At 43.8% G+C, this 19,150-nt stretch overlaps 1 protein-coding gene and 1 long non-coding RNA gene across 3 annotated transcripts in view; one reads left to right on the top strand and one right to left on the bottom strand.

Moving 5' to 3' along the window:
* The window catches only part of MB21D2 (Mab-21 domain containing 2), a 73,806-nt gene that overhangs the window by 17,185 nt on the left and 37,471 nt on the right, over positions 1 to 19,150 (bottom strand). The gene's annotated exons all lie outside the window — the stretch shown is intronic.
* On the top strand, positions 7,077 to 14,829 carry LOC121926639. 2 transcript variants are annotated; one of them, XR_006103049.1, is made up of 3 exons: positions 7,077 to 7,160; positions 9,326 to 9,388; positions 13,222 to 14,829. It is a non-coding gene; the product is annotated as an uncharacterized LOC121926639 (long non-coding RNA). The 2 variants fall into 2 exon arrangements; XR_006103050.1 differs by lacking the exon at positions 7,077 to 7,160 and adding an exon at positions 7,203 to 7,286.

The raw sequence follows: 19,150 nt of genomic DNA, 5'->3' as shown, positions 1-19,150 counted from the left end.
TTCTGGCTATCTAAGACAGCTTCATGGGATCCTAATTGTTAAGATAAGCAGCTTCTCTTGGAGACAAGCACAGTTTTCTTGAGGAGGTTTGCTTACTTCAAATGGAGAAGCCAAACTTTATTGCCTCTGTTTTATTAACTTTGTTCCCAATCAATTCATGGACACTGGGGAGAGGATTACTTTTTTTGTATACATACAAATCCTAAAACATCCCAAAACATAGAGGCTATGGCCATCACCACCCCTCACTTTCCTTCCCTCTCAATTATTTTGCCTTCTTTACTGATCAAAGAAGCAGGTGAGATCAGAAAGCTAGCATAATTGAATTGGCATCTTTTGGCTGGCCCAACCAAACTATCGCCACAATCTATGATTTATTTTTGTTTTGCAGGCAGCACAGCAACTATCCCTGCAATTTTGTCTGTTTCTCTGTGTGAGTAAGAAGGCAGGTGGGAGCAGGGCAAGATGCCTTCTTCCCACCGTAGGCTAGGAGGAAATATTTTTGAAATGTTTTCACTTGCAGGTATTTTTTATAAATTTATTTTTTAAGTCAAGTTATGAGCAGCGCTTGTTGGAACCAGGTAAATATAGCAGCTCCGTCTGTGCAGAGACAGGAAGGGGTGCCCACCCCCATCACACTCCTCAAATTGGCAAAGCTCTGGAAGCTCTTCTCCTTTTTTGGCCAAGAATGTTATGAAAACAAGTATTAAACAGGAACTGGAACATCCTGCCTTCAGACAGCCCCTACATACATACACCACATGCAACGACCAGAAAAAAGAAAATTATGCACTTCATCTCTTTTAAGTGTCAGGTCATTTTCCATCAAGGACTCCCTCTCCCCACCAAAATGCTCTAAAGGTAACAGATCCTGTCTGACCTTCAAGGCTAAGCAGGGTCAACCTGGTTAGTATTTGAATGGGATGCTATCATCAAATACCAGGTGCTGTAGGCTAGATTTCAGAGGAAGGAACTGGCAAAACCACCACTGAGGATTATTTGCCTAAAAAAACACTGTGAAATTTATGGAGTCACCATAAGTCAAAAAGCAACCTGAAGGCTCATAGACACACAATCTGGCACAGGATCTAGATACCATAAAGGTACCGGATCCCATCTGATCTTGGAAGCTATGTTAGCCCTGGTTAGTCATGGACATCATGGACTTGGAACAACTAAGGAAGATTAAGGAAAAAAGTGTAAAGGCAGGTTTATTGCTGAACAAAAAGAAAACAAAGGCCTGGTACATACCTCCCTTTGTGGCGCCCTCGTCATGTGTGAGAGTTGTCTGGGGGGCAGCGCTTCCAGACGCCCCGCAACCCTCACACGTGTTGAGGGCATAACAATGGCAGTGCCCTGTTTACATGGGTGCCACCTGTTAGAGAAAAAGATCTTTGGGATGGTTGATGTCTCTTGTTACTGGTGGTTCTGGACTGGTACCAACTGGAACAGATGCAGTCTTCTCAGCTACTCAGTATCAAAGTAACTTCCACACAGATTTTCACTCAAATGAGGGTTTATTAACTTTGTTGCTATTTACACTTTACAGCAAGCTACTATACATCTATTCTCTTTCAGAGTCCATGCTAGAAGCTTGAATGTGACATCAGTCTTTGTTCTCTCACAAGATCAACATTCCCACCAAGTGGACACATCTCTTTCCCATGAAGTCACCATACTACACAGGAGCATAACAATAATACATTTGTTGATATTATGTCTCAGCACATGTCCTTGAAGACTTGTTCTTCCAGGCCTAGGCTTTCTGGCTTTCAACAGGAACCATTTTAAACCTTAGTTAACCATTGACACATCTGAACATTTTCAATACAATTTAGAAATATATTTTAACACCACCATTGTTATGCAAGTGCTGCACGGCATCTGCATGGCGCCGTGCAGCACTTGTGTAACGCGTGTGCCAGTGGCGCACTCGTTAAGAACCCACTTTTTGCGGGTTCATTTTCCACTGGTGAGAAGCCTCAACATTTGGCGGCTGAGGCTTCCCTCTGGCGGAAAAACAGGCACCGGTAGGCCGCGCTTTTTGGGCGGTCTGTGTCCTGCCAAAAATAATGACCATGGAGAATCTACATAAATTTAACCTAAACAATGAGGAAATAGAAATAGTGAAAGAGCTCCTGTACCTTGGATCAAACTTAGATCAGAATGAGGGATACAGTCAAGAAATCAGAGGAAAACTAAAAATCAGGAGGGCAGCTTTGAAAGAACTACACAAAATCCTAAACAGTAAAGATATACAACTGAGCACAAAAGTTAGACTCACACAATCCATTGTATTAGCCATCACCATGTACAGATGTAAGGGCTGGATAGTAAAGAAAGTGGATAAGAAGAAAATAAACTCATTTGAGATGTGGTGCAAGAGAAGAGTGCTGAGAATACTGTGGGTGGCCAAAAAGACAAACGAATGGGTCCTTGAACAGATTAAACATTAAATTTCCTTGAAAGCCAAGATGACTAAATTGAAGCTGTTGTACTTCGACAACATCATGGAAAAGATGATAATGATGGAAAAAGTAGAAGGAAGCAGAAAGAGATAATGATCACATGCTAGATGGAGGGACTCTATTAAGGAAGTCACATGTATGAATTTACAGGACCTGAGCAGAGCAGTGGAAGACAGGGAGTCTTGGAGATGTCAGATCCACAAGAACACCATGAGTCGGGATTCACTCAACTGTAGTTAACAAACAATGAAAGAAAACAGGAAGACCACAACACATGTGGATGGACACTGTCAAGGAAGATACTGCTGTCCTGAGTCTGCAAGACCTGAAAAGGGCAGATTATGACCAGGACTCTCAGTCTCTCATTCAGAGGCTTGTTGACTTGATGACACAAAAACTAACAACAGCAAACATAAAACAAGACTGAACTCTTCCTAGAAGCCAAAATGACTGTCATAAGCTGAATGAATCATGAAGAAACATGGTTTTTTTGGAAAAGATTATCATGCTGGGAAAAGAGGAAGGCCACATTTCAGACCATCCAGGAAGCCACAAAGACTGCTGCTCTAACTTTGCAAGACCTGAGCAGGGCTGTGACGCATGCCATCGCTTGGAGAGCTTTCATTCGTAGGGGCACCATAACATGAAGCTGCAGAATATACAGTACCAGCAAGAAACACACAGCAACAACAAAAACTACTGCAACAACAGCAAAAGGGTATTGTCATATTAGGGGCTTTGGAATTGGTCTCATGGCTACAGCCTTTGTATTACAAAATGGCTGTTTCTTTCTTCAGCCACTGAAAACCTGGGTAACTAAGATGAGGAAGGTGTCAAGGATGACAGGAAGGATACAGCCTCCTGCGCGAGTATACCAGAGAATTCATTAATCCAGCTCATGGCTTCATCAGCTGTTTCGTAAGCCAAGGGTGGGAACTGCCAAACAACACTGACTATCAAAATCCACCGCCTAAAATTGGTGTGGGGTCCCTGTAGCTCCCTCCAACTATTCCTCACCATTCGATATGCCACTAGAGCTGCTGGGTGCCGCAGTCCTACAGTATCTGGTGAGCCACACAATTCCTATCCCCCTGCAATAGGACAACACCAATAGTTCTGTGCATCTCCAACCAAGAAATCTGTATAGCAGCCACAAAAGGATAGGCATCCAAAACATATCTACTAACATGAAAGCAATTATAGTTGGCCCTTGGTATCTGCTGAGGATACCAATCTATGGATGGCCAACACACAATTATACGAGGGTCATTCAATAAATACTTAGCCTACAAAAGAAAAATGAAAATTTTGGAAAAGTGGCAATTTATTTTTCAACATAGTCTCCTTTCAGCTCGATACACTTGGCCCAGCGATGCTCCAACTTTTTCAACCCGTCCGAAAAATACGTTTTCCCGAGGTCTGCAAAATAGGCCTCCGTGGCGGCAATGACCTCCTCATTCGACCCAAATCTTTTCCCGGCGAGTGACTTTTTCAGGTTTGGAAACAAAAAGAAGTCACAGGGGGCCAAATCTGGGGAATACGGTGGATGGGGCAGCAATTCGTAGCCCAATTCGACCAATTTGGCCATGGCGACCACGGAGGTGTGAGCTGGCGCATTGTTGTGGTGGAACAACACTTTTTTCTTCGCCAAACGGGGCCGTTTTTTCTTCAATTCGGTGTCGAATTGACCCAATAAGTTGGCATAGTAGAGCCCCATGACTGTTTTACCCTTCTTGAGGTAATCGATGAGGATCACACCTTGTGAATCCCAGAAAACGGTGGCCATCACCTTTCCGGCTGATAGAACAGTCTTCGCCTTCTTCGGAGCACATTCGCCGGGTAAAGTCCACTGTTTCGACTGTTCCTTGGTCTCTGGTGTGTACCAGTGGATCCATGTTTCGTTGATGGTCATGAAACGATGCAAGAACGCTGCCGGACTGCACTTAAACAACGTCAAACACGTCGCAGATGTGGTCTCACGGTTGCGCTTGCTGTCCAGTGTGAGCAAATGTGGCACCCATTGCTCTGACAGCTTTCTCATGCCCAGTTCTTCGTGTAAAATATGATGCACTGTTCCTTCTGCGATGCTTACAGTCTCAGCTATCAATCGGCGGTCTGCCAACACGAGATCGTGGATTTTTTTTTACGTTTTCCTCCATAGTAGCCGTTTTCGGGGCACCTGGGCGTGGCTCATCAAAAACCAATGTGTGGCCATGATCAAACTTGTTGAACCAATTCTTGATGGTCGCCATCGAAGGAGAAGAGTCACCGTACACAGCATCCAAGTGCTCTTTGATTTCGCTGCGCGTTTTCCCTTCCAAAAACAAAAATCGAATCTCCGAACGATACTGCTCTTTTTCCATTTTTGTAAAACCGACCGACACGCTCACTTCCAAAGGCTATCAAAACAAAACAAATGAAAGGAATTGACTGAAACTTTGACAGTAGGCTTCTAAAAGAATGTACTGCACAATGGAAAACTCTTTTGTAACAGCAGCGCCATTGGGCAGTGAGGCTAAGTACTTGTTGAATGACCCTCGTACACATTATATGCCATTATATATATTGACATAGTAAAAGGGTGTCCTTTATTTTAAAAAAGCAAAATTAAGATTTGCTTTTGGGGTGTTTTTTTTTTTTAAGGGGGAATATTTTCAAGCCACGGTGGTGGAATCCATGAATGCAGAATGTGTGGATACTGTTCAGCAATGAAATTTTGAAGAAATTATTAATAGTTAAAAATCAGAGTTACTCACAGGGCTTGATGCAATAAGGACATAAGCATAACCATATCTATGAAGTCTTCTATCCCTAGTATATTTATTTTATTTATTATAGAAAATAGATTACAGAATATAAAATCTCATCAAATATAGTTAGAGTACAGAATGCAATACAGTATATACAAGCTGAGAGCCAGCATCAAAGCTGCAATACTGAAAATCTCTGCCTGCCAAATAATTCATTAATTCTGAGAAAAACCCTCATGTTCCATGGCAATGTGGCATAACTGAAGCAAGGCAAAAAACACGCAGCCAAGCACACAACCCAACATGTGATGTTTACCCATGCATAATGCACAATGGCACTCTTTCAGTAACTCTGCCTCTACAACGCTGAAGTGAAATGTCTAATTTATTCATAATTATCAAATCACAGGCAGATGAAAGTTTAGGCAAAGGTTCTTAATCTGTGGCCCACGCTGTTGTTTTTAGCACCTCCAAGTCAAGTCCAAGCAATGGGTGAACCTCTCTTAGGGTTTCCAAGGGGTTCATTGATTAATTTCAGGGGGACTGGGAACCTAAGACAAAAACTGAGGGTTTGCCCCCTTTCAAGAATTGCCTTTGTCCCCAGAATTCAGTAAACAAGTCTTATGTGTTGCAAACCGTAAAGCTTTATTTCAGAAACACATAGGTGTTAGCAGGAAGACATCTGCAGACAGAAGTGCCATCATCCACCAACACTGGCATAAAATTAACTATGGTCCACCCCAAATTTTCACAGACTTCATCTTAATTCATTTACTGATTAAAAATACCAACCCTTTTTGCCATGCCTCCCTCATTCACCCAACCCCACTACCAGCTGTTCTCATCTCTACTTTCTGTTTTCTACTAACAGATCTTAAGAAGTTTCCTCCACACATCTGCACATTCCTCCATCACAAGAATCCCTTTGATTCAGCAGCAATTATATCTATTAGTACTATACCTCCCATCATTCTCATTATTTCCCAATAAACCTATAACATCTGTACAACTCTCTTATACAGTCATCCCTCCATTTTCATGGGGGATCTGTTCCAGACCCCCCACAAAAACAGAAACTCACAGATATTCAAGACCCATAGGCTTGAATGGGGGGGTGTCTGCAAGCGGCTGTAGGCGTGCACTTTGGGTGCGTGCCCCATTTTAACCCTCTCTGTTTACTCCTCGTGAGTAAGCAAGGGTCGTGGATCTGAAGTCCACGAAAACAGAGAGGCAACTGTATATCTAAAACATTAAACATGCTAGATATTCAGGGTCACCAGATGTCCTCACTGCAAAGGAGGAATAGGAACAACAAAATGGAGGACATAAAAGAAAAATGCAGGGCATGACCAAATAAAAACTAAAATCACTCATATAAATAGAAATCCATGCTTCTTAATGCTCAAAATGGATGACATTTTGGAATTCTTCCTGGACAGAAGGTTGAAATGTAGGACATGTTCTGGAAAAGCAGGGCATCTGGTCACCCTATATATATTACAACAGCCACAGCAACCAGCTTATGACAGAATGTGCCAGATTCTGTCACACACACACACACACCTTTCCTGTCCTTTTTGTTTCCTTGAAAAATATGTGCAACTTTCCCAGGTGCACAGCTTTTATCAGATTCTGAGAGGTCCGTGACCCAGAAAGGTTACAGAACTGCTCTCCTGTTTCTCCTCTTTCAAGCCTCCACTGGTCTCCAAAAGAAACACTCAGCAGAATAACAATTTTACTCGCTGCTGGCCAAGCTACTGGTAACTGATTGCTATCTACCCAGCAGTTTAAAAGCTATGGCTGGCAATGTTTAACTGGATCTGGGTCTAGAGTTCTCCCTCTGTTTATGGCTAGAGCCATAAAGTCAGAGATGAAGGTCCAAGTTGCAACTCAGAATAACCGATCTCCTCCGACCCTAAAGCCACATTCTTTTCCTTGCAAGGTATGTTTGTTTCCTCCTCCCTGGCAAGCTCTTGAAGCCAGGAAAAAACATATATGAAGCTCTCCCAGATGTTTCCTGGAAGATTTCCAATTTGATTAAAAAGAGGAGTTTTCTAATCGGGTCCTGGTGAGTAGAAGCTAAAAGAAAGCACAGCTACTTTCCAGACAAGCCAAGAGGGGCCCAGTTAAAAATATTGCCCCAAATCCTTTGGGGACACCAGACCAGCGTGAAAGGCTATCGTGCAACTAGTTGTACTTTCCCACACAGTTCTGGTCCCTGGCACAGCCAATCATTCCACAAATCGTTAGGCCTGGAATAATAATGGCTGAGATCCTCTATAAAATGTATGTTATGTAACTTTATGTATACAGTCAGCCCTTCTTATACACTGACTTTTTATACACGGATTCAAGGATACGCGATTTGAAAACGTTCAAAAAAAGTATAAATTTCAAATATCAAATCTTGATTTTCCTTTTTTTATAAGGGACACCATTTTGCTGTGTCATTATATCTAATGGGACTAGGGTTGCCATATCCTGCCTGGGGCGGGACATTCATGCTTTTTGACTGGTTGGGGAGGTGCCGTCCTGGTTTGCTAATTGACTCGGGTTTGCCCCGGGTCGGGCGGCAGCCGCTGCGTGCGATGGCGCCAGCCTCCGGCAGCCCTTTCTAGCGGCCGCTTGCAAGAGCAGCCACAGCAGCAGCCGCCACTAGCAGCCGCCCCAGCGGCCCTTTCTAGTGGTCGCTAGCACAAGGGCCGCTGGAGCGGCCGTGCACAACGGCCACGCGCATGAGCAGCCACTCCAGTGGCCTTTCTAGTGGCTAGCACAAGGGCCGCTGCAGCAGCTGCCACTAGCAGCCGCCCCAGCGGCCCTTTCGGCCGGCCAGCCGTGGAGCCAGCCACCTCCTCTGGCTCCTCCTCCTCCCTCTCCTTGGTGGGCCGCGGAAGCAGCCACACCGTCCAAGGCAGTGGTGCAGGCCAGGGCTGGCTGTGGCTCACGCACGCAATGCTTATGCGCGCACACACGCGGAGCCAAATACCAGCAGCTCTAGCCGGCCAGCAACCCACCTCCTCCTCCTCCTTGGTGGGCCATGGAGGCAGCGGCTCGTGTGTGTGTGCGCGCATGCACCTAATTAGCACCAAATCCTCCCCTTCAGGCTGGCTGGCCAATAGGAGAACAGCAGGGTCAGGGCTGTTTCCAGCCCCAGTCTCCTATTGGCCATCCTCAGGGAACTTCAGAAGAGGAAGAATCTTCAGGAGAGGAGGAGGTGGCGGAGAACTGAGCCTCTGGCTCTCAGCCAGGGGGAGGGGAAAGGGGCATTTCCTGGCGCGATTTGGTGCCCAAAATGCGGAGGAGGAGGAGGAGGTGGGTGGCCAAAATGAGGAGGAGGAGTTGCTTGTGTGTCCTCCATTTTAAAAATATGTCCTACATTTGGGGCTAAATTTTGTCCTACATTTGTCCTACATTTTTTTACATTTGTCCCGGTTTGGAGGTTGACAGTTATGGCAACCCTAAATGGGACCTAAGCATACACGGATTTTGTTATACACGGAGGATCTTGGAACCAAACCCCAGCACATAACAAGGGTCCACTGGACTTAGCTATGTAGCAAAGGCACCAAGAAAACCTGTTCAGGAACTGTGAAGATGTGTAACAAGACACTGGCATGAGTATGTCCATGTGCATCAAACTCTACCAATCCATATTGGCACAGCGATCCCAATGTCATTGGGACTTCAGCATTGGTCCCAATGTACATTGGTCTAATAAATTTACTGGGAGAAAAGGTTGCAGCCCTTGAACAAAGCAACAATAAAAATATGGGACTTACAAACAGCAGTGCTCAAACAAACAAAACCATTTAAAAGGAAGAGTGGAAAGAGAAAATAGCTGAATTGAATTATGTTCCAAAATTGTAATCCATTAGGAGAGGTATAGGGAAACCAGCATGGTGTAGTGGTTTGAGCACTGGACTGTGACTCTTGAGACCTGGGTTCAAATCCTCACTCGACCATGGAAACCCACTGGGTGACTTTGTGCAGACTCTCAGTCTCAGAGGACAACAATGGCAACTCCCCCGTGAAGAAACTTGCCAAGAAAACCCCATGATAGAGTAACCTTAGGGTCACCCAGGGTGACCACATACTCTTCTTTTCCAGGGCAAGTCCTACATTGCAACCTTCTCTCCAGGATGAATTCCAAAATGTCTCATTTTGAGCATGGTAAGAAGCATTAATTTACATCTATATGACTGTTTTTAGCTTTTATTTTGTAGGATCCTATATTTTTCTTGAATGCCCTACATTTTATAGTCCCTTGTCCCCTTTGTGGTTATGAGGACATCTGGTCACCTGAGGTCACCATAAATCAGAATCAACTTGAAGGCATGCAACACCAACCACACACACACATACACACACACACCATCAGTTGCCAGAAACTCCAGGATGCATCTAAAGCCCCAGATTTAGCTGACTTATTTGGTATAATAGATGCCACATTGGTTCCAGTGACATGACTTGGAAAAGTATCTTTGCTACAGCAATTGCACATCATGCGTGAGAGTAGAGCATGGAGATCAGCCACAGACGCCTCATTGCCCAGAGTGCCCAGTGTATCAACATTTATATTCTTGGAAAATAACGCAGAAATGGCATTTTATTCCCTGCAAGCCACAGGCTAATTTGGTGGCTGCTAAAACGAGCAGCAGCAACAAGGTCCAGGAATAGTCAACAGCAGCAAAGGCTTCTTCTGTGCCTGGCGGGCAAAGAAGGAGACAGCAAAAGGGACTGAATTATCCAGAGATGGGGAGGGAAGGAGAAGGGGGGCAAGCAGGAAAGGGCAGGACTTAGACCTGACCCATCCACTGATATTTGTTTTTAAAGAAAAATGTATAGCTTTTCTCCCAGCAGGGCTCCCAAACCAGCTCACAAATTCAAATAAAATACCTCTTTTGGAAAAGAAAAGGTTATAATAAAAAATTAAAAGAATTCAATAAGTTATCTTATTAAAAAAAGCACTAATTTAAATTTTATTTATAGAATAGAATAGAAATTTTATTTTCACCCCGCCTCTCCCACAGGATCAAGGCAGCTTACAACACAGTAAAATAGTTTTCCTTATATAGTTTAATTATATGTTTTGCATGATTTTAATTTTTTTAGCTATGTCTTTTTTAAGTTTTGTAAGCTCAGGCTGGGGAAAAGGTGGAACAGAGATGGTGGTGGTGATGATAGTGAAGAAGGAGGAGGAGGAAGAGGAGGAAATGGCTTTTAAAATATTTAAAAGAGCCAGCATGGTTTGAATGCTGGAACAGGGCTCTGGGAGAGCAGGGTTCAAATCCTTGCTTGGCCAGGAAAACTCACTGGATAACCTTGCCAAGAAAAAACAACAATAGGGTTGCCTTAGGGTTCCCATAAATCAGAAACATTGTAGGCACACAACAACAACAACAATTGGTTGACTGACCGAACCCAAAGGGTGCTCAGCAATGGCTCCTCTTCATCCTGGAGAAAAGTGACTAGTGGAGTTCCACAGGGTTCTGTCCTGAGCCCAGTGCTATTTAACATCTTTATCAATGTGAAAGGGATCTAGGAGTCCTAGCAGACCACAAGTTGAACATGAATCAACAGTCTAATGCAGCAGCTAAAAAGGCAATATGATTCTAGGCTGCATCAACAGAAGTATAGTGTCTAACACATGGGAAGTCATAGTACCACTCTATTCAGCTTTGGTCACCTAGAATAATACTGCATCCAGTTCTGGGCAACACAGTTCAAGAAGGATGTGGAGAAGCTGGTGGTTGTTGAGAGGAGGGCAACCAAAATGGTGAAGGGTCTGAAAATGATAAAGCCTTATGAGGAGTGGCTTAGGGAGCTGGGTAGGTTTAGCCCAGGAAAGAGAAGGTTAAGGGATGACATGATAGCTTTGTTCAAATATTTCAAGGTTTGTCATATGGATGATGGGGCAAGCTTGTCTTCTGCAACTACAGCAACTGGGACATGGCACAAAGGATGCAAACTACAAGAAAAGAGATTCCACCTAAACATTAGTAGGATCAGAAAATAATAAAGATTGTCTAAAAAAAAATAAACATTAGGAGGATCTTCCTGATAGTAATAGCTGTCCAACAGTGAAAGATAGTGCTGCCTCAGAAAGTAGTGGAGTCTCCTTCTTTGGAGGTTTTTAAAGAGAGGCTGGATCTGTCCAAGAGAGTGCTTTGATGTTGCCTTCCTGCATGGAAGAAGGGGGTTTGATCAGATGGCCCTTGGGGTCCCTTCTAACTCTATGATTCTGTTCTATGATACAGTGTGGGAAGATGCTGCTCCCCTGAATGCAGCGGTGCATCCCTGCAAAATAAGAACGCACACCCACACATACTAAATGGAGTCAACTGTCACATATGGTGTGGGCAGCTCTTCTGTGAGGTGTGGGAAGGTGAGTGCAGAGCAGAGAGCTCTGGTTATTGGCATCTCCCCTGCCAGGTGATGGTTGTGAAACATGACCTGGCAACTGGGGCACATGCACAACTCAGATCTCATGATGACAAAAGCACAGTTCTGGCCCAGGAGCTCATTAGTGTGCCCATATTTAACATGGTGTGCAGAGCAGCAGCTGTGAAGTGACCCATTTTACCTCCAAGCCATCCAGCAAATCTATTTGGTCAAATCTCTGCCATCTAGCCAAGTTTTGAGCGGTAGCTGCTCTTACCTTCCTAAAAGCAGCCGAAAATGATTCACTGTGTGTGCAAAGAGGAAAAGGCAGCCGGGAAAAGAAAAGAGGCTCCATTTTCTACAATGAACATAAGATTCTCTAGCAATCTATGAACACCTGGTTTAAATCTGCTTTAAAGTTGGGAGTTTTTCAGCTCTTGATTAGGATGTCTGAAATTTTTTAATATTTTCAAATTTTAAATGGTTTAAACTGACCTCATTGCAAGCTGTCTGGAGAGCTTATGATGTTGTGTGCCTTCAAGGCATTTCGACTTATGGCAATCCTAGGATGGGAGTCAGCGTGGCGTAGTGGTTTGAGTGTTTTTTACATTTAATTTATTATGGCAAATAGCCATCATAAAGTGTTGGACTATGACTCTGGAAACCAGAGTTCGAATCCTGTCTCAGCCATGGAAACCCACTGTGTGACCGTAGACGTGTCACACTCTCTCAGCCTCAGAGGGTGGCAATGGCAAATCCCCTCTGAAGAAACTTGACAAGAAAACCCATCATAAGTACACTTTAGGGTTGCTGTACATTGGAAACAAAGGTACACAACAACAACAGAAACAAGGCAAACCTATCAGGGGGTTTTCTGGGGCTGAGAGGTCACCCAGTGGATTTCTATGGCCAAGTGGGGAATCAAACCCTGATCTCCAAAGTTGTAGTCCAATGCTCAGACCATTGCACCACGTTGGCTCTCACTCTTATAAATATTTACAAAAATAAATAAAGCACAGTCTGAGGCATTAAAAACTGCAAACCTTGCTGCAGACTGACATCTAAAAGTGACGCTATCAACACTCTCCAACCAGATTGCCAAATTGGTGTGTTTCAGTATTTTAAAAGGTGGGAAGGAATCACAAGGATAAGACACATTCATTTTAGCATGAGCTTTCCTGAATTACAATTCCTTTCCTCAGGTACAGGCTGTAATTCTGTGTGTGTCCTTTGTTGTTGTTGCCGCTGCTGCTGTTGCCTGACTTCAAGACGCTTCTGACTTATGGCAGCCCTAAGGAGAACCTTTCATGAGGGTTTTTTTGGCAAGATTTGTTCAGAGGTTTGCCATTGCCTTCCCCTGAAGCTGAGAGCATGTGACCTGCCAAAAAATCACCCAGTGGGTTTCATGGCTGAGCAGAGAATGAAACTGGTCTCTAGAATCATAATCCAACATTCAAATCACTGCACCGCATTAGTTCTGGGTGGGGGTGGGGGTGGGGGTGGTGGTGGTGGTGGTGGTGGTGGTGGTGGTGGTTGTTGTTGTTGTTGTTGTTGTTGTTGTTGTTGTTATTATTATAGCATATGCTTTCCAGATATAGGCTGTAATTCTTTTTGTTTCCTAGGCACACGTAAATCCCCCAGTGGAAGCAGTTGGATGTCTTTGTCCAATGTGGAATATTTCCACTTGATTCAAGGTTGCAGAATTGGAGATGTGCACACAAGGCCACTGAGCATGCAGATCCATGTAGGTGGATTTTCACTGTGTGCCATCCATGGAAGTGCTCTGCACATTTGATTGCGTACTTGGTTGAAGATTAAGGTTCAAAACACACCGCAGAAATAATCCAGTTTGAAGCTGCTTTAACTGCCCTGGCTCAGTGCAAGAGAACCTTGAGAATTGTAGTTTATTGTGGCACCAGAGCTCTCTGACAGAGAAGGCTAAATGTCTCATAAATGTAGTTTCCGCCATCCCCTAGCATTGAGCCAGGGCAAAGTGGTCTCAAATTGAATTATTTCTGCAGTGTGTTTAGGACCTTAGTCTCTTAGTTTAGCTGCCAGTGGCAATCCCATTCAACACTAGAACTGCCAAGCAAAACTAAATATGTGCACAGAGATGTACACTACACAACCCAGAAATCTCAGTACTCCTGTGCAAACCAGAATGGAGATTGCAGCCAAGAAATAAGAAGATGACTAGGAACGGGAAGGGCAGCTATGAAAGAACTAGATAAGATCCTAAAGAGTAAAAAAATTCAACTGAGCACCAAATTCAGATTCATCCAGGTCATACTTTTCCCCCTCACCATGTACAGATGTGAGAGCTGGACGGTGAAGAAAGCAGATAGGAAGAAAATGAACTCATTTGAGATGTGGTGCTGGAGAAGAGTGCTGAAGATATTGTGGACATTCAAAAAGAGAAACAAATGGGTCCTTAGACAGATCAAACCAGAACTCTCCCTGGAAGCCAAGATAACGAAACTGGGGCTCCCATACTTTGTTCATATCATGAGAAGACATGACTCACTCGAAAAGACATTAACGCTTGGAAAGGTGGAGGGTAGTAGAAAAAGAGGAAGACCACACACCAGATGGCTAGATTTAATGAGGGAAGTCCCAAACATGAATCTACAGGACTTAAGTACTGTAGAGCAGTGGAGGATGGGGGGGGGGGGGTTTGGAGATGTCTCATGCACAAGGTCACCATGGGTCAGGGCCTACTTGAGGGCAGTTAACAAGAACAAAACAAAGGGTGAAGTGAGGTGAAGAGGCTCGGGTTACATTTTAATGGGACTCTGCATCACAGAGACCATGAGATAGCAATTGCCCAGTAAGATGACAGTTAAGCAGCAACATGAATCTTGAAATCTTTCTCAGGAGTGGTTATAAAATCCCAAGAAAAGACCATGAGGAAAACACTAAGACACTCTGTAACAAAGGGAGCTGGAGGTGGATGCTGCTGTACCCCGGAGTACTTCACCTAGACTAGACAAAGGAGTCCAGACTCCCAGCTCCTCCTCAAACATCAAGGACTACAAATCCCATCCAATGTGTAAATAGAATAGGAGAATATATTAGCTAGTCACATCAGGGACTTTGGGTTTCTTTTCCTGACTTGGTTTAAATGATCTAATCTGTCTGTAACTTCCAAACTTGTGCCCTGAAGAAAAGATGGCCCTCTATGTGAAAGATAGCCTGCTGCTATGAAGATTTCTTTCTTAGAATAAAACATTTAAAAGTACTCTTTCTCTCATGCTCCTCTTTCATGTGTCCTTGATCAGTCTAACCCTTCCTCCAGGGTTAGGGGAGGAAAAGAAACATCTCTGAAGCATGAGAGGTGGGCATCCCAGCAACATCCCATTACATTGCTATAAAAGGAGAATTCAAACCAATGGAGGGGGTGGTGGCAGCTACTTGATCTCTGGCGATCCCATACAGGAAGAGACCATGGAGTTTATCAGACGCAAGTTTTTGGACCCTCAATTCTGCTAAGGAAGTGAAAGGAACGTTGCGAAATGACCTTATAACGCGATGTTCTACCACATTGTTTGCTTTTCTGTTTGAAACGTGGTGTTAGCGCTACAATTGTGCAATAATTGCGATTTGCGTGATGCAAAACCATGCATAGCGGAATTCTTTTCTACACCAGCGCCTTCCTTTTGTCTTGAACATTTCGCATCAACACCTTTGTGCATGCTCCTTGGTGGTTTGGTGGCATTGTGACCTTTGTGCTTCCAGGGGGGAGAGGGGAGAGGCCCCTTCCAGTTTCCTGTTTTCGCCTAGAGTGTGTGCATGTGAGTGTGCATGCTAGCTCCAGCTACGTGAATGGGGCTGGAATGGATGACCTTTTAGGGTCCCTAATTTCTAGCCTCCTACGTTTTCCCTCAGGACAGAATAAGGGGCATGAGTGGAGGGCCCTTTGGGGTCTCTTCAAATTTCTAGCCTCCTAGGTGTTCTTGCAGGGCAGAAGAATGAGGCTGTAATGGAAGACCCTTTGGGGTCCTTTTAACTTTTAGCCTCCTATGTATTCCTTCAGGACAGAATAAGGGGCTGGAATGGATGACCCTTTGGGTTCCCTTTAATTTCTAGCCTCCAATGATTTCCTTCAGGACAGAATAAGGGGCAGGAGTGGAAGGCCTTGTGGGGTCCCTTTAATTTCTAGGATCCTACGTGTTCCAGCAGGACTGAAGAAGGGGCTGCACCAAATGGCCCTTGGGGGAATCCCTTGCATACATTAGTTGTACGTACCCCCCCTCCCCTGGGGTTGTCCTGAAAAAGGAAGGCCACCGGAAAGGAATGGGGTGAAAAGCAGCTCAGCATCATGGGAACTTTGCAATCAGTAACATTTGCGTTGCTTTGCTGCCTACCACACCAAACCTTTTCGCAATGCATTCAAAATGATAACGGGAGACAAAGGCCTGACTTCCCTTTTTCCCCGTAGTGCCCAAAAAGGGGAGGAATGACGCTAAAACTACGGAAGCATCGCGCAACGGCCTCCCATAGGGGAAAGAACGCCTGAAAGAACATCGCGCTATCACGTTATTGCGCAATGTTGGTCGCGCAAAAATGACTCTTTGGGCAGGAAAAATCGCCAAAAAGTCGTGTCTGATAAACTCCCATGACAACCACCCTGATCTGCCTCACTAAAGCAATGCTTTGACCAGGGCACTGCCAAGCTGCAAAGGTAGATTTTGGAAAGCATGACATCATCAGACCTAACTTCAATGACTGCGCTCACAATGGAGTTATGCTGATAATGTAAGACCCTTGTTAGACAAGAAGCGCATTCCAAGTTATCATACAGACACTTAAACAGCCCCATAATTTAAAAGAATAAACAAGCCCAGCCCACTGAGCCACAGATTTGTGTGATTGATCCTTTGAAAGGGGAGGGGGCAGAGGCAAAAAGGGGCCAGCAATATCGCTCACAATCTCACAGCTGCATTTATTTGCTCATCCTCCAACAATGATAGATACACCATCTTATGTCATCAGCAATGTCACTCGGCGTGCTAGATCAGACAAACTGGACAGTCTCAACACAAGAGGATAGTTGGACACAAAACTGACAGTACAAAATGACAATACCCAAAAACCAACTGCAAAACCTTTCCACCTTCCTGGACATACAATATGGGACTTACTCAAACAAACAAAACAAATTCAAAAGAAGACTGGAAAGAGAAAAGCATTATGTAAATGAATTTAAATCCATTAGCATAGAATCTATTATTCTATGATTCTAGGTATGAACAGATATAATGACTTCAAGGCACCTACCGATATTAATAGGTAAGTCCCCACAATTGCAAGTAGAACAAAAGGAATCTCCTCAGAGAAGGTTTGGACTCTAAGAGAACTCTATTTTGCTAAGCAGATTTATTGCCTTCACACCATCAATACTTGCAAACTACTTTCCAAGACTACTACCACATGAAAGACTTGGATCACCTCACACAATTCTTTGAAGATTTATGGCCAGAGTTATAATTTGCATCTTTCTGTTTCCTATACACTCCATCTCACTCCCACAACTGTGTAATGATCCTTTAAAATCTATGGCTCTAATACCACTCTCTCACTATCACTGCATCTGAGGGGGTGGATTGATATCCACAAAAGCTCACACTAAACTATAAATCCAATTAATCTTAATGATGGCAGCCATTTGTGTGATTCAGATCTGGGTGCACAATGGTGCCACATGTACAACTCTGCTCCACAACCTTGAATTCAATGTGGGCAGTCTGTATCAGACAATAATCTCCAACTGATTCCATGGAGGAATGTATGTATGGATAGGAGATCGCCAAGGAATACCAGGTGTTGGAGAATAAATGTCAGAGGAATGCAAACCACCTCTGAATATTCCTTGCCTAGGAAACCCTTATGAAACTCATGTCTAAAAACGCCTACAAAATAAGTCAACATTTCAACACACAGACACACATAATAGCAACAAGATTCCAGTCATAATTGCATACTTCTTAAATAGTAAAAATTGTAGTACACTTGTGCATTGCCTATATATATATAGCCTGTATACATCCCTCTAAAAATCAGGACTGTAAAAATTTCTTAAGTAGGAATTCTGATAGCATTAACGGGCAAAACGAAAACATGTGAATAAAGACTGAGGTTTGTTTGTATCTTCTGAGCAGATGGGGGGAAAGAACACAATAATGATCATGGGTTCATGGATGTGTCTAGGCCATGAACATTCAACATAACTCTGCAGAAGAGGCAGCTCCTTTTACAGCAGAGATGGGAATCCTGCAGCCCATCTCCAGATGTGGTTGGGCTACACCTTCCTGTTGAACCGCAAAAATAGAGCTGAATCTCTTGACAAATAGTAACTCTGGAGTGGAAGGGTCCCACTACCAAAATGTACAAACTTCAGAATGAAAAGGAGACCTTTATGGATGCTTTGCCCTCCTTGGCTGCATTTGCCCTGTGCTGGGCTTGAAACTGGATTAGAGATGATTAGGAACAAACATCAAGACAGGGGGGAAAATTAAGCAGGATTTAAACGCTAATTGGATGCTGCTTTCCTAACAAGAACCTGCAAGCAAAAAGAAACTTTGACCACATAATCTATTATTTTACAAAGATCTACATAAACCACTAAGTAAAGTGCATGTACACTCAAGATTGGAAAAGCTACTTTTTGGACTACATCTCTCAGAATCCCCATCACCAGCATGCTGAGGCATAATATATCCCATTAAGAGATCCAAATACAGCACTAAGTAAAGCACACATGCATGCATACAGACCAGAGCCTGGAAAAGCTACCTTTTATTACCTTGGTAAATTCACTAAGGGGCTATCCACACTGCAGAAATAATCCAGTTTGACACCACTTCAACTGTCAAGACTCAATGCTGTGGGATTCTGAGAACTGTAGTTTTGTGACATTTAGCCTTCTCTAAATGTCACAAAGAGCTCTAGTGTCACAATAAACTACAATTCCTGGAATTCCATAGCACTGAACCATAGCAATTAAAGTGGTATCAAACTAGATTATTTCTTCAGTGTGGATGCAGCCTAAAGCTTTGAGGTGGTGGCTTCCATGTTATTAGGGTGGTGAATCCACCCTGGATTTAAATCTAAACTTTAAAGGACCACTCCAAGATCTGGGGGCCATTTTGCAGAATAGGATTCAGCACCATGGATACTCCCTTTACGTTTTGGGTTGAAACCCAGTGTGGATTGGCACCACAGCTATCAGGATGGATCCATGATGTGTTTCTTTATCTGTCTGGAAGAGATGTGCCTGGCAGGAACTCCAGAGACCAGGTCTTCCTGGTGGCGGCTCCTGGGCTATGCAACTCCCTCACCAGGAACATTGGGACGGCTCTGTCTTCTCTGTCCATCTCTGATGAAAACCTTTCTATTCTGATTGCAAGGGTTTCAACAGTGTACCATTGTATAGAATTCTTATCTTTCCTCCTTTTGATAGATTTGTTCTAAATGGTTCCAGTTCATTAGAAAGTTTTACTGATTGTTTGGGGGGGGGGGCCCATGTCAGTGGAGCAGTGAAACCACTCTGGG

This window comes from Sceloporus undulatus, chromosome 3 (assembly GCF_019175285.1).
Source record: "Sceloporus undulatus isolate JIND9_A2432 ecotype Alabama chromosome 3, SceUnd_v1.1, whole genome shotgun sequence".
Lineage (NCBI taxonomy): Eukaryota > Metazoa > Chordata > Lepidosauria > Squamata > Phrynosomatidae > Sceloporus > Sceloporus undulatus.
Note: the sequence above shows the minus strand (reverse complement) of the source record. Positions and strands in the feature narration are given on the sequence as shown.